Below are 16,777 nucleotides of genomic sequence, written 5' to 3' on the forward strand. Positions count from 1 at the left end.
AGTTAATGATAAAAGGTTTGGAACAGTTTTATAGCGTTATTTCTCTTTAAGAGATTAGTATTGTCTTTGTCATTTTTATTCAGATTAGTTAGATTACAGAAATATTGAGAAAAGGTTTCTTTGGAGTCAGCATAAAATAAACACTGTACTCCATAAAAGGAAACAGTCCCTATCTTAATCTAAGAGTCCTAACCTATATAAGGACCTATAAAGAGTTCTATTGGAAAATAGCAAGATTCTGGACCTTCTTGTTAGTCTAAGAACGAACTCTCCATAAAGAGTACTTCCGGAAAACTCAGCCAAGTTCCCCAACAAGTTTCTGTAGCAACTGTTAATAAATCAAAAGAAATAATTCACAGCATAAGCTATGATCAACAGGAGGAGAACTTTCCGACACTAATCCTGGCCAGAATAAGGGAAAATTATGCAGAAACATTGAGGGTAACATGGCATGGAAAGGAATGGATTGGAATAGAATGGCATGGATTAGCCGACTCTCTAATTAGGTACATGTATATATAAAAAAAAGTAAACATTTGCAACATTCAACACGGTAAAGTCATCCTTTTCCATTGGAAACAGGTCTTCCCATGGTCTGTTGTCTCTCTCCTGCCTTTTCCCATGTTAAGCATCCTCACCGGTGAGCAGTTATCTAAAAAAATTCTAAATGTCTTGCACTAGATACACACGGAAAGGTTCGCATGAGAACCTTTGCAGGCCTATTCTATGAGCTGATGTCAGTATCCCATTGTGTGGACAAAGGGCTAGTCTATTATTAAATCTTGATGAAACCATGCAAAACAGTATGTTCAGTGAGCTTAGCCTTATTAAAACTCTATTCCTTACAAAAGTTTGTGAAATACATTGTTTAAAGAAATAGTGTGAGTGTGAGGAAGCAAAGAAATACATTTCTCTTAGAGCAGCACATTTTAAAGTGATGAGCTATTTTGCAGTCAGATGATTAGGTCAGGGGTTCTAAAAGGCATTTTATTTAGATGTCAAACAGAAGTCGAAAGAAATGTTCAGGCCTAGTTATTTAAGCACATTAGGTATGAGGGCCTACTACTTTTTATAAAGCTGCACGTTTCTTTTAAATGTTCAAGAAAGCATCTTCTCCCACGGTTTAAACCTGCATAACTTTTTTAATCATATTTTAAAGCATTTTCCTCAACATTAACCAAAGTAAATTTTCATGAAAATTTTTGAGCTTATTAAGTGTAGTCTTTTTAGCTCCAGCGAGGAGACCATTACAGTAGTTCAAGCGTGAAATTATTAGGGCCACTGTTACGGTTTTCCTAGAATCTAGCGGTAAAAAGTCGAAGAATATATATAGCTGTAGATAAGGGGGCTCGATTGGTAACTTTTTTCTCGTATCTCTGGAAAATCAGAATGTTGAGTACATAACATGGTACATAATGTTTATACTTTGAATAACCTGGGATAACATGATATGCACTGTTTAATGTTAAAATACACAATAAGGAATGATGTTGGGTTAAACACTGATATAATCATTGTGTTTATATTATTTTTTAGATGCCCCTGACGAAGGGATTGTTTTATCCTGAAATGCATTGGGTTCTTTTCTAAAATTAAACATCATGATATGCGGAATCTACTTGTGCCCTGACATCTGTTTGATTAGTCTCGTGGCAGAAAACATGTGGATGAAACGAATTGAAGCAATAGTTGAAAAAGGAAGAAGAATCAAACGGTTAAAATATGGTTATAAAGAAGATGAACATGGTTGAATTTAATTCATTTGATTCATACTGAGTGATTGGCTCTGCAACTTGGTGGATCTTAAAAAATGAGTTCCACCTGGATTGTATTGTTTCCTCTTAGGCATGAACTATCCACAAATAACACATGGTCGGGTTCAATTAGTGTTTCATCCTTAATATAGGGATGGGGTTTGGTGCCCAATTCTGTGACATCTGTCCAAACATGGTCATATTCATCAAATTTATCAACAGTTTTATATACAGGCAATAACGTTGAAGGATTCAAGACTGTACATCATTTTGGTGTGATAAAATAGGCGGCCAAAATACCCTACTCCTAAGGGATCAATCTGTTATGATTCACGCATTGGGTTTTAGTTCTTCTCCTCAATAGCTCCACAAAGTGTAGGACCATAACAGTTAAAGAGTATCCCATCACTATGCTCTCACTCTTTTCCAGACTATTACTTACCGCAGCCAGTGCTTTTAGGCAACCTGGAAGCCCTGTTGCTACAGGATCATGTGTGGAGGAACAATAGGCTATAGGCTTTCAAACTCCTCCATGCATTGTTGTGAACCCTTTTAGGACACTATTGTAAATTTCCCGATTCATGCCCTTATATAGGTATAAACCACTATGTCCTTATATAGGCATAAGAATCATAACCATATTTAGTCATAGCTCATGCAGTCCAAATATGGCAGGGCTACTTCCACTAGTTCCGAAAATCTACAACGATTTCTTGAAAAACTCATCTATAGCAGCTAGGGACTTTCCCTTGCTCGAGAACTGACTTGTCCAATAACTCATGGAGTTTTCAAATAACTGAGAGTCTTTAATGACGTTATTATGTCCACCTTTATGTCAAACTCGGCAACTTCAAGGTATAAATATGCCCACACTTGCCTTAGCAAACACACTGTGGTTTGGAGCAGTTTGACTATCTACTTGCCCGACGCATCCTGCTACTGCAAGTGCTGAAGGAAGCCGACCCTCCAGCAGACGCACAGAGAGAAACACTGTCTATTCTCCTGCCGAGAAATCCAGCTCCAGTGTTTCCAGGCTACCCTTGCGGGTTGCTGGGAAATCAATTCCTGACCCTGACCATCTTCATTCCAAACTAATGCACGGAGCTGATTAGACCCTAAGAGAAATCTTGGACAGATTCTTAGCAAAGAATAGTACATTTATGCTGCACCTCACTTACTTCTTCCCTTGTACTAAACTTAGGGTAGGTACATCAGGGTAGGCGTATTTTAGAAGCACCAGTTGAATACTTTTAGCCTTTGTTATTTATGTATGTATTTATCTATGGTTTAGGAACCATACAATGCTTTTACAGTATTATTTTATCCTACTCTTCTTACTGTACACATTATATTTTACAACCAGTATTACGATTGTAGCAGATTATTTCTTATGCTTGAGAAAGAAGACTGTTCAATAAAACCTTTTTATTAAAAACGCCCGTATATCTATTTCTCTGTACCTCTGGTGAAACGAAGCATGCACGATTGACTGAGTGAAATATCTATCTATTGTTTCCACAACTCTGAAGATACGTTTTATCTTGGGGAAACAAAGTTGTCATGTTTATGCGGTTTTCAGAAACTAATCCCTTCTTGTGAATTCGAGAAAGTTTCTAGTGACCTCTGAGCTAGCTGGCACTCACAATTAAGTCTAAAACATTCGATAAAGACCTAGTAGACCTCATTCCTACGTCTAATCTATAGAATATATTATTCCAATGCGCAGAGCCTATTGGGAATATAGAAACTACACTACATGGCCCCCAACATTTGGTAAGGCACTAATTCAATGCTAGATACTAGAGTAACTCAGTCGTGCTTTTCACAGATACCCCATTATCCTGAAAAATCTCCAATAGAAATCTGGAGTGGTTAAAGGATAAAATATCCGCCATAACTAAGTAGGACAAAAAATCCTATGTATTAGTTTTTGGTTTGGTTCAACGTTGAAGGATACAGTGTTCCAAAATATTGTGCACCTAATCTTTGTTTCCTTGAAACTTGCTCTGCAGACTTTCATTAAATAATGTCGAATAATGACAACAACGCGACCGGTGGAGCTGCAGCAGCAGCCCAACCAGGTCTTGACACAACAGGCTTTAGTGAAGCCGACGATGATGCTATAATCATCCCAATAAATGTAAGGAAAACCATAGCTATAAGGCTTATAGAAAATGACCTATCAGCAATAGGTGGTAGAGTCATATTTGTCATAGAGGCACATGAATATCGGAAGACAGAGGTATTCTATTCATGGATTGTCTTTCCACAAGCAAATCCAACAACACATGTGTTCCACTACTATAAGATAGAGAAACATCCAGCGGAATACATTCCTTTCGAGGGCATTGAAATTCCACTAACTTACCATGAGCATCAGCTCTGGTTTAAAGGCTCCCTACAACATGAAAATCACATTAACAGGCTTGGTCCACTAGGTAGACCAGGAGCAACATGGCCGGTACTAGCCAGCTATACACCACATCCTGCCATAGAACAAATGTCAGATGTAGAACTGTTAGCTCAGCTAAAACAGTTAATCAAAATACATAGACAATTGGTACAATAGGTCATGCGGACTCTAAGAGTCCAGCCTGCTATAAGAGTTCCACAGCACACCCCTCATCAGGGGAAGAGAAACAAAATCACACCTCAGACTATACAGTCAGTCATCTGTAAGTTGCCAGCAAAAAGGTAACACATTCCATTCTGGTTAGCCCCGAAAATTACTCAAATAGAGCCAGTATTTCCCGATAGTACACCTCATGAGAAACACAGGATTCTAACAATCTGTTTATCAATGTGGATAGTACCACACGTGGAGGACTATGACACTTGGGGTAAAGTCTTTGCTTCAATTTACACAAAAACACATGGTGTCCTGTCTATGGCGGTGATACTTGACATTCTGAGACAGATTCAAAATGAATAGGGTCCAGAACCAGCCTTCAAACTTGGTATGAAATTACTGAAAGATTTCAAACAAGTCTCAGCTATTTTATTAGCTAACATTAACGGTGAAGCAGCATCCGTGGCAATCCACCCAAAAATTAAAAGAACTCGATATTACTGAGCAACCGTACGAACTTGCCAGAATTATTGAGAAACTCTATGAAGAACTAGGAAGAGATAGTTTGGGAGGGAAACCTGTAAAGCCCGAATTAACAGAAAATCCTGAAAAAGTTTTTATCAAAACAATCTAACTACTTCTAAAAAGAAATGGGAAAATAGTAGACAGTCACTTCCTAAAGAGAAGCGCTCTCAGTCCAGAGGTAGATCTCCTCAAAAGGAGCACTCTGAAAAGAGTTATAACCTTAGAAATAGGGATAAGTTCAGAAAACCTGACAGATATCAAGATACTGATACACGATCCTCTCGTACCTTTCAGACTTCCTCACAGAAATCCAAAAGAAGAGGACGATCAGAACACAAAGAAGAATGCGTGAAGTCCAAAGACGATCAGCACGTTCCAAAAAATAAGAAAACTCAATTCCCCAAAAAGAAGGTAGCAAGTATTAAAATCAGACATGCCGAGGATCTTGAGGACACAACTCAAGAACGGGCAGTGGGCCCAGACAATGCTGGACAGCGCAGCAGAAGTAACCATATCTGGCTGGATCCTGAAAGATCATCTGGAGACAGTGGATCTGAATGAATGCATTTAGGTAGAAACTGCAAACACCAGGGTTAGTGTACCCCATAGGTTCTATGAAGTAACACTCCGGATAGAGGGGGACATTACTAGAAAAATAAAAGCACTCTTTTGGGAAAAACTATCTAGGTGTTAGGACATCCTTCTGGCCGAAAAAGACTTGGCACCTGAATTTGTCAGGGAGTGCCCACATGGCAAAGAAATCATTATGCCAGCCTTCTCGAACCATATTCTTATTCATAAAAAATACACCTATGCCAGAAAATGGGCTGAGGCCCAGGCTCCAGCATTATATAAAAATCATGTGGGATGGGATGAGGACTCTCCTCATCATAAAATACAGATAAAAAAAACAACCAACTGCTCAGAGGCAGTACCCAGTAAAGCAGGAAGCTAAAAAACATGTCAGGGAGATCTTAGATCAACTTGAATACCAGGGGGTGATTGAAACATGCCTGTCTCCAAACCAGACGAATCATATTGTCTAGTTTTGGATTACAGACATTTAAACTCTTGTTGCAAAACGTTTGCAGTTCAAAATGCACACAGTGCAGCACTGATGAATAACATCATTCGCAAAAAATACAAAACGACATTAGACATTTCAAATGGTTTCTTCTGTCAAAACATTGCAACTGAAAGTAGGTACTTGACCGCTTTCTCCATAATGGGGACACAGCTTCAATTTTGCCGTCTCCCCCAAGAATTCAAGAATAGTCCAGGGTTATTTTCAGCCAGAGTAACAGAGGTACTACAAACGTATGAGGATGAGGCATTATCTTATGTCGATGACATCTATCTTACAGATGATGATTTGGACTGGCACTTGAACAGGGTGAACACCATAATACTTGGATTCAACTATGAAGGATATAAATTCAACTTTAAAAAATCAAGAATTGCCCACCTCAACGTCCTATTCTTGGTATACGAACTTTCAAGTAATGGTAAATGCCTAGGAGCTAACTTTTTAGAAAAATATGCGCTGCTCGAACCTCCAAAAACGCTGAAAAACTTACAGTCAATTCTAGGATTCCTAAACTTCGGAAGAACTTACATTCTGTATTACACAGAAAAGGTTAAACCTCTCTACGAACTAATCAAACCTGATTTCAAACCTAATAATTGGACTCAAAAACACACAGAAATTTTGCGTTCAGTACAAACAGACATGTTGGCAACAACACACTTCCAAACACGCAACAATGTACGCAACCTTGTAATCCGAATCATCCCAGGGAGATGTGGATTCACATACCTAACCTTTAATGAAGGTGAAAGGTACCAATACCTTACAAGTCACACTTGTACACACAAGCTGAAATGAAATTCACTTCAACAGAAAAATTCTAACAGTGGTTCAAACTGGATAGCAAAGGAGAGAGCCCTCGCACAGAGTAAACGCATCAAAATCGTTACACCTGTACCTGCCTTAGAGACAGTAACAAAGGCAAGCATTCCAAATGCAAAAGCTCTAGATCCAAGATGGATACAATGGGTTAATTCTCTTGCTGTGACAGGCGTTGAATATGTTTTTGACCCTTACTTGAAAACACAACAATTTCTCCAATACAAACAAGAATGTCCTCTGCCTACTGAAATTCTGCATCCAGAACATTACAGCTGTATAATATATACAGACGGATCAGCACAGCCCGCAATTGGGGGTAAACAAGCTTATAGTGCTGCATGTGTGATTGTTAAAGGTCACTGGTGCGATGGTAAATTCTGACCTATGATCACAAAAACTCAGTCTCTAGGAGACTGTACAGCTCAGTGAGCTGAACTACAGGCTTTCAAGATGGCGCTGGAAAATACTGATCACGAATTCTCCACACTCATAGTTGGCGATTCGTATTACTGCGTTCAATCTTACAATGAATATTTGCAGAACTGGGTTCAAAATGGTTTTAAAGACGCAAAAGGTGGCACAATCAAGCATAAGATGCTTTGGAAACAAGTAGTTCTTTTGCAGAAAGAACTACAAAAGACTCACGTGATCCATACACTGAGTCATCAGCGTGATGGCGTTCACGTTAAAGGGAATTCATTGGCTGATGAAGCCGCGAAGGCAGCTGTGCAAACGGTTTCCGTAGCTACAATCAATCGTTCAAAAACAACAATAGACGGTGAAACCATGCTCGCTGTCAATGCCACAAGCAAAGGCAGCGGAGCCGCGTTACCTCTAAATTATCCACTCAAATATACATACATAATTGATGCAAACTCTGTTCCTTTTGCTCGAATCCCTGGAGTGGGGGATAGGGTAATTCCAAACAGGAACCGGAGAGGTGCTCTGATTCATGAAGCACATATGAGAGAGGGTCTGATACATCAAGGGATCTCTAAATCTCTTATTAGAATTAGAAGAGATGTACTGGTGGCCAGGGATGAAAGCTAACGTATACAAAATTGGAATTAATTGCGATGAGTGTTACAAATACCACAGATTTGAACACCATCAGATTCCTGACTACAGTGTAGCCAGCCCAGTACAGACACCATTGTTAGATAGCATTAGACTATCCACGCTCAAATGTCCTAATGGACAAAAGCGGTCCCACAAATATTAGGACAAGATTCATTTGGATGTTACTTCAGTGCTCGGCTGATGCCCGAACTGTTATAAAAGATTTGCAAGTCTTTATTGGCACATACGCAAACGGCATGCTAGATTCTGACCAAGGTCCTGTGTTTAGCTCTAGGGCTTACAAGGAGGCCATGGCCAACTTGGGCGTTGCATTGATTTTCGAGTCCATTCCATCCTGAGGGAAATTCAGTTGTGGAGAGAAAAAAATGTGACATAAAGCAATCTTTAACAGCTAAGGTATTAAGTTTGTGTGATGGGTGGGTAAAACATCTAATGTCCAACATAGTCTTAATACCCTGCCAAGAAATTCTCTGGGTGGAATCACTTCATATGAAATCCTTTTTGTTACTAGAATGTTGGTTGAAGATCTCGATCATCACACTTCAGTGGTGGAACAAAAACCTTTGATATCAAAGATTGTTTGGCTGTTTTACAGGACTTAAATGAAACAAGAAGAAGACTGAGCAACACCAGTGAAAAGCCAACGACCACTGGAGAATAACCACCTGTCCCAGCAAGACCTGTCTGGATTCCAAAGATTGGGGATCTGGTCAGGAAAAAAATAGCAGACAAGAAGGAGTTTGGGCCTTCTTACAGAAAACCAGTACCTGTACTAGCAATCCACGGATCAAGAACAGTGCTACTGCCGCCACTTGCTGGAAGAAAGGAGAACCGGTCTGCACCAATTGACCTGGTAAAAGCATACCATGTGGCCGATAATAAGCAGTAGGCCCAGTGGGCTCCCAAGATATAGCAAACAACCAAATCTTGCTACTATCCAAGAGGTTCAAACTGAAAGACTCATCACGTTTGAAGATTCAAAAGTAAGAAAAGAATGACTATGCAACAAAGCCATGGAACTTGTGCCTCTTGAAACCCAAATACCAGTTCGTCAAGAAACTCCTGTCTACAATGATGTAGCATCTGACTGTACTAATATGTCAAGGGACCAAGCAACTCCAGTGATTTCAAAGAATCTGGATGCAATACCAACTATTGACAGAACTGCCTCTGACTATTTTATCAACTTTGGTAACTTTTCTGAGGATCCCAGTGAACCTGAAACTATGCCAGCAAATAAAACTTTCACGGAAAAATTAACTGAACTTGGTCAAGAGCTTGCAAAAATATATCTGGTTTCACCATGGTTTGAATTTTGGATTGGATTCGGTGTATTTTATCCCCTGCTATGGCTCATTCTTGTTTTAAGTTTGGGAAAGCTGATAGATGGAAAACACATCAAAATGGACACAGTAAGTAAGAACATCAACTTGCTTCTGAAGCCACACAAATCATCTCATCGTGAACAACTAGACCTGTCATCAGTGAACATCACAGCGGTTCCTCTACCTGGTGGAATAGCTTGGGATACAACTGATTATGACATTTATGGCCCTGTCGAGCTGCTGAAAATTCCACATCAGTTTAAAGTTTCCTTGAGCGATTTCGTTTCACCCAGCACATTCTCTGATGATTGGGACTTTGATACTGTTAATAACATGATGGCAGACTTACAAATGTCAGCAGAATTTATAAAACATGAACACTTAGAAGGTTCATCAAATTATGAAGAAATGTATTGTTTTAATCATTTTGGCAATCATTACTTGCATAAATCTGCAAACCCTAGAAATGTTTTAACTTATAATCAATGGGAACATTGTCCAATACCTCCAAAAGGTAGTTTTAAAAGATTTATTTGAAAATGTCCATATTTTACAGGTTTTAATGTTACAAACCCAGAAAGTTATTATTTTAATAAGACAGGCATGAAAAGTATGTTGACAAATACTAAACAAATTTATTCTGCAGCCTTTTATGCTCAATTGTCCACCTTAGGCTTTGACTTTTGGAAAGACAACATTGAGACAAAAACTGTTTGGGGTACAAAAGACTGGCAGGTACAAGGTTTAGAAGCATTGTTCACAGCCTGCATCATCCCAGAACAAATACTGTTCTTAAATGAAACTGTTCAACAGACATCTTGTCTTGGCCTGGCTAAGATAAAAGATTTAAACAAGCCATCCATACCTAATCCCACACCTGATAGAAGTTTAACTTCAGGTGAGGAGGTAGACGTGAATTATTTATTTTTCTACAAAACAGAACACATCCTGAATGGAAAAAATGGTTAATCCGACCAACAGACACGAATAACTATCAAGATAGATTCCTGAACAAGACACAAGGGTTCACAATAACTCTGCCAGAACCAAGATATATCCAAAGACAACATCCAGGGACAACTTATAGTGTAGGAAAACAATGCCTTGAGTGGCTGCAGAGATCCACACTTCCAGAAATAAAACAACTCTTATCTTTGCTTAGAGATGGCGCTGATTTGCGAGAGTTATTACTGGGACCTCGTAATCCACGTCATAAACGTTTCATATACGTCGGTATCTACGCTGCATACAATGATGCATGGAAAGTCACGCAAATTGAAACAGCTGAAAGAATATGAGAAATTGATCGTATTAATTTAGAGAAATCACTCTCTGTAGTTGACAATTGGTTAACAACTCTGTCGTCCAGAATTTATTCTTTGGACAGCATTGCATCCTCTGGCATAGACATAATGGAACAGGACTTGCTAATGTTACAACATGGCCAGTCTCAATTGCGTTCTATAATGCTGCTAGGCTGGACGTTACAAAATCTCCATTCAGGCTACGTGCCTTGGCGTTTAATCAACACTACGTCATTGTTTATTGTGTTTAACCTTACAGATAAATAAATCTCGTTGGCACAGAGGGGGCAGACTATACGGTGCTGAGCATAGAAAAACTGGAGAGATCATGGGTAATACATGGTACCATCACAATACCAGTGACGACCTTCCGGTTTTAGTATTGCTTAAAAGACATGCCATCAGGCCTGTATGAAAGGTTGGGTAAAGAATACATTAAGTTGACCTGGGATTTACAATACACACACAAATGTTGGAGTGAGGGAAAGGAGGTATTTCTTAGTGGTAAAAAATGTAAAAACTCACTAAGCGGTACACTGTTATGTCAAGGTATTAATTTACACGGAGCCTGCAAAGGTTCTTCCAATAACCTTTGTTGCCACCTGCAAGGTTCGCCAACAGCAGTGATAGATCCAGTTTTTAGGCAGCTTTCCAATGGTAGCTACATTATGTTAAATGATCACAGCTGTTGTGGAATGATTCCAGGAATAGGCTATCTCGTTAGTGTGTCTGCCAGGGTCACTTGTTGTATGCAAGTATTGTTTCCTAAAACTAAGACAAACGGGGAGTCGCCACTATGGCCTTCACTGAACATCTCTTCTATACGAATTGATACTTTAAGCAGAATGAAAGCCATTCTTTTGCAAAAAACGTTGCCACTGACCTTGTCTAGAGAGACGTATGATCTGCAAGTTGCAAAGCCCTCTGCAGAGATACATTCATTATTATCAACAAACTTCCCAATACATTTCTCAGAAATGTTAGGTTGTATCTTTAAAATGTCTGATACCATTGGTATTGCACATGTATTTAAGACGATTTTTTCGGGACTGTTAGAACCATTTGAAGCAGTCCTGGGCATTTTTCCTAACTTCGTTGACTCTGTGTTCGGCGGCCTGCCTCTCATTTTGGGACTCGTAGCAGGGATACTATTTTTATTCCTCCTGCTCCGTTATAGCAAATCCGGCCACCAGCGATACCCAAGTCAGCATTGGAATGTGTTCCAGGCCATGAGGTATCATGACAGAATAGCACAGAGCCTTGGCTTGGCTCGTTTGAGAGATCTGAATAGCACATGGTTCCTGTCATCCAGAGTAATCTGGCAAGATTGCATCTTACCTGTTCTACGATGCCTGCTTTGTGGAGAAGAATACGTGTTAGATATCTGTCTAACACTACCATCGGCTATGCCAACGGATGTTGACGCATTACTGGGTCTGGTAATAGCTCATGTGTTGTGTTGCCCCCAACGGCTACCAATCCTGATGACAGCATTCATTGAGATCTCACCGGCAAATCCAACTGTAGGTGAGATACGCAGACCGACAGGCACACAGGTAACATCTGCTTTGAACATTGCTAATGCGGCTGACGCTGACGGCGATGCTTCACATCTGTGTAAAATTGACCTTCTTAATGAAGTAGTTGAACTTTCATCTACTGTGGTAGACGATTTCTTTGCCAGCCTGGATGACTTAATCTTTTCTTCTGACACTGAGAATAACTTTTGAAATTAGCACACAGCGTTCTTTCGAACTCTGAGATTCGACCTTCACTTTTTTTCAAAATAAAAGCTTCAAAGTTTGGAACTCTATTTCACTACAATTTAATTTGACTTTTTTCCAAAATAGACTGAACTTTGGCACAAAGCAATCTGCTTAACCTCATAGATGCTAGTAAACATCCCTCCCCAGTGCTGCGCTGTCCATTGGAACTAGTGCTGAATGGACGTCCAATGGTTGTGCGCAGCACTGGAGAGGTAGTGCTGCCGTCGGCCAACGCACCGACGCAGCACTTAAGGGGTTAAAGTAGACCTATTCGTAGAGAACAACATTCTTTGACTACTTCCTAGAAACAATATTGACCTAGTGCACAAATCGAACTAGCTTGTACATTCTGCTATGGGATGGTCTCGACCTTTTTTCTGTATCTACAGCCATTTCATAAATGTAAATTTGGTGATTCATTTGGTTAGCATTGCTAATATCATATCATATGCTTACAATGAAATCATTGCCCTTGGATGCATATTGTGCAAATGCTCATTTTGTGAATGACCATTTTTTTAAATACATTTCATGTATTTTTAGGGTGGAATTGTAAAAACACATGCTCTATCTTTTATGTTTAGTACTTAATCTTAAATGAAAATGATAACATGGAGTGGGTGTTGTGAACCATTTTAGGACACTATTGTAAATTTCCCGATTCATTCCCTTATATAGGTATAAACCACTATGTCCTTATATAGGCATAACAACCATAACCATATTTAGTCACAGCTCATGCAGTCCAAATACGGCAGGGCTACTTCCACTAGTTCCGAAAATCTACAAAGATGTCTTGAAAACTCGACTATAGCAGCTAGGGACTTTCCCTTGTTCAAGAACTGACGTCTCCAAGAACTCATGGAGTTTTCAAAGAACTGAGAGCCTTTAATGACGTTATTATGTCCACCTTTACGTCAAACTCGGCAACTTCAAGGTATAAATATGCCCACACTTGCCTTAGCAAACACACAGTGGTTTGGAGTAGTTCGACTATCTACTTGCCTGACGCATCCTGCTACTACAAGGGCCGAAGGAAGCCGACCCTCCAGCAGACGCACTGAGAGAGACGCTCTCTTTTCTCCTGCCGAGAAATCCAGCTCCAGTGTTTCCAGGCTACCCTTGCGGGTTGCTGGGAAATTGATTCCTGAGTCTGACCTTCTTCATTCCAAACTAAGGTTCGGAGCTGATTAGACCCTAAGAGAAATATTGGACAAATTCTTGGCAAAGAATAGTACATACATGCTACACCTCACTTACTTCTTCCCTCGTACTAAGCTTAGGTTAGGTACTTCGAGGTAGGCGTATTTTAGAAGCACCAGTTGAGTACTTTTAGCCTTTGTTATTTATGTGTGTATTTATTTATGGTTTAGGAACCATACAATGCTTTTACAGTATTATTTTATCCTACTCTTCTTACTGTACGCATTATATTTTACAACCAGTATTACGATTGTAGCATTTCATTTTTGATGCTTGAGAAAGAAGACTGTTCATTAAAACCTTTTTATTGAAAACACCCGTCTATCTATTTCTCTGCACCTCTGGTGAAACAAAGCATGCACGATTGACTGAGTGAAATATCTATCTATTGTTTCCACGATTGATAAGATACGTTTTATCTTGGGGAAACAAAGTTGTCATGTTTATGTGGTTTTCAGAAACTAATCCCTTCTTGTGAATTCGAGAAAGTTTCTAGTGACCTCTGAGCTAGCTGGCACTCACAATTAAGTCTTATATATTCGATAGAGACCTAGTTGACCTCAGTCCTATGTCTAATCTATAGGATATATTATTCCAATGCGCAGAGCCTATTGGGACTATAGGAACTATACTACAGCATTTATGTCAACACTGAGATAGTGCACCCATGTCTCTCACTGCAAAATAAAGACAATTCTTTCAGATAATCAGGTATTCCTTGTGCTAAGGTACAGCACTATTTTTCTTTCAGCTCCAGGAATGCTTTTGTACATTCGCTATCCCAAGGAATCGGATCTGACAAATCTCTGTGTGTCAACATCAGTAGAAGGTTAGCTATTAGGGAAAAGTTTGGTATCCACTGTCTACAGTAGCCGACTATTCCCAAAAACATTCTGCCTTCCTTTTGAGTTTGAGGCAGTTTCATCTGTAAGATGGCTTCTACCCTTTCTGGAGACACCTTTCTAGCTCCCTTCAAAATAATTTGTCCCAGACATGGAACTTTTTGGGACAGTACTGTGGTTTACCTGAAGAAACTGTGTGTCTATTCTTAGCCAGGTGATTCAAGAGTGCAATGGTGTCATGTTTACATGCATCATGTATCTCTGATGCTACATGCAGGCCATCTATGTACTGAACAAGGGTGGGAAACAACCTTTACAATGCAACTTTTACAACGCACTACCATTACAACAAAACTTTTACAACGCAACATCCATTACAACGCATGCCATTACAATGCAACCATTACAACGCATGACACTACAACGCATACCACTACAACGCATGTCATTACAATGCAGTCATTACAACGCATACCATTACAACGCATACCATCACAACACATAGTACCCTTACACTATCCAACACTTACCCTACTGTTGCACCCCCTGGAGTTAGAATAGTAATTTTTACCCCTAAACTATCCAACACTTACCCTACTGTTGCACCCCCTGGAGTTAGAATAGTAATTTTTACCCCTACACTATCCAACACTTACCCTACTGTTGCCCCCCCTGGAGTTACAATAGTAATTATTACCCCTACACTATCCAACACTTACCCTACTGTTGCACCCGCCCTGGAGTTAGAATAGTAATTTTACCCCTACACTATCCAATTCTTACCATATATGCAATGTAATGGTATGCGTTGTAATGGTATGCGTTGTAAAGGTAGTATGCATTGTAATGAAATGCGTTGTAAAGGTAGTTTTTAAAAATTCGTTGTAATGGCATGCTTTGTAATGGAATGCGTTGTAATGGATGTTGCGTTGTAAAAAATGCGTTGTAAAGGTATGCGTTGTAAAAGTATGCGTTGTAACGTCATACAACCACAAGGGTAGACTTACAAGGCATCTGTAGGGTTTCTAGATTTCTTTGCAGAATCTGGTTAAAAATAGATGGACTCTCTGTATACCCTAATGGGACATGACACCTTGCTAATTCCTTCTGCTGGAACACAAAGGAGAAAATATAATGGCTTCATTCATGCAATGGCACTGAGGAGAAAGCTCGGCATAAATCAATGACTGTAAACCATTCTGCAGTACATGGTATTAGAAACATTCCAGTTGTTGGATTTGGTACTACTGAAAAACAGGGCAACACTATCTCATTCAACTTCCTCAAATATTGAACTACCCTGTTCTTTCCATTGGGCCTCTGTAAGCCCATAATTAGGTAATGACATAGACTCCCAATATTTTCCTCAAGATCCCTTTCTGTAACATATCTTTAACTACTGATTGTATTCCTGCAATGGTTTCTGGAGTCAAATTATATGGTGGCATTCTTGGGTAGACAGCATTTGGCTTTACATTTATTTGGACTGGTTCTACACCTTTGATAAGTCTGATGTATTTTCCAGTAAAGTGCCAAACTTCGGTCTTCACAGTTTCTCTCATCTCTTCAGGTAATGCATCAACAGTCAGTAAAGGAAACATTCCTACTTCAGCTTGCTGTTTGATTAATTTGAAATCTGCATCCTCATTGTGTGCTTGAAAAATGGCACAATCCGGAATACAATAAATAGAGCAATTTAACTTGCACAATAGATCTCTCCCTAACAGATTCACAGGACTTGTGTCACACACAACAAATGTGTGTTCTTCCTAGAACATGCCTATTTGTACAGGGACGTTCTCTAACATTAGATTCAGTACCTGTACCTTTGTAACTTAACCTACTTAGGTAGTTTTACCAGAGAGAGGTAGATCTGGGACTTCAACTGTTTTTCACAGTAGAACGGGTAGCTCATGAATCAATAGAAATGATACGGGTTGGTCATAAACCTCAGTATCTACATACGGGCCACTTTGGTCTACCTCTAAGACTGAGCCAAGTACGCAATCTTCCTCCCCTCTCAGGTACTGTCTTTGGGAATTATCAGAACCAGAGCCATTGGTTTCAAATAAAGAGAATTGTTGCAATTAATTCTGGGTTGGATTTCGGAATTGTTGTGTGGCATTCTGAAACTGCAGTATCAGGTTTTGAAATTGTGGTTGGCATTTTGAAATGGGTTTGTATTCGTTTTTGGCATTTGGTTCAAGTTTAATCTAGGATTCCCCATCTCTGTGGGCACAGGAGCTATCATTGAGACCTGCACCTGTATTTTCATCTGTTGCATTGGCATTTTTGGAACCTGCACCCCTCGTGGTGTTTGCATATTTTCTCCAGCATTTTTAGGATTAAATTGATATTCTCGCTTCCAAAGTTCAATTTTATGATGAATGTGACAAGCAGTATTCTTTTTCATAGCAGCCACGTCTGATCCCGCACTTTCAGGAACACCTCTACCCCACTCTTGTGACACATTCATACCTCCTTGATTTCTCTGACAACC

This window comes from Lissotriton vulgaris, chromosome 12 (assembly GCF_964263255.1).
Source record: "Lissotriton vulgaris chromosome 12, aLisVul1.2, whole genome shotgun sequence".
NCBI lineage: Eukaryota > Metazoa > Chordata > Amphibia > Caudata > Salamandridae > Lissotriton > Lissotriton vulgaris.